Source organism: Carlito syrichta, unplaced genomic scaffold, assembly GCF_000164805.1.
Source record: "Carlito syrichta isolate Samal-C Ts95f unplaced genomic scaffold, Tarsius_syrichta-2.0.1 Scaffold305707, whole genome shotgun sequence".
Lineage (NCBI taxonomy): Eukaryota > Metazoa > Chordata > Mammalia > Primates > Tarsiidae > Carlito > Carlito syrichta.
The window spans coordinates 300,334-300,640 of record NW_007249803.1 but is presented as its reverse complement, the minus strand read 5'-3'; positions in this window follow the sequence as shown (position 1 = coordinate 300,640).

Sequence of the window (307 nt, the reverse complement as noted above, 5' to 3'; positions counted from 1 at the left end):
ACTCCCCTCAGCCTCCCAAAGGCGCGGGATTACAGGCTGAGCCACCGAGCCCGGCTGCCACTATGATTTTTTGAAGAAAGCTTTGGGATGGGGGCTGTCTGTTGGAGACCAGGAGAAAAAACAAATGATAGTGAGGAGACTTCTCTTAGCTTAAAACTCTTATGGATGTTACTATTCTGTTTGTCACTATCTTATCCCTCTCCCAGTAACATCTAAGTGCTTTGTATAGTATTGTCTCATTGAAAGACACAGGGAGCCGGGCTCGGTGGCTCAGCCTGTAATCCTGTGCCTTTGGGAGGCTGAGGTG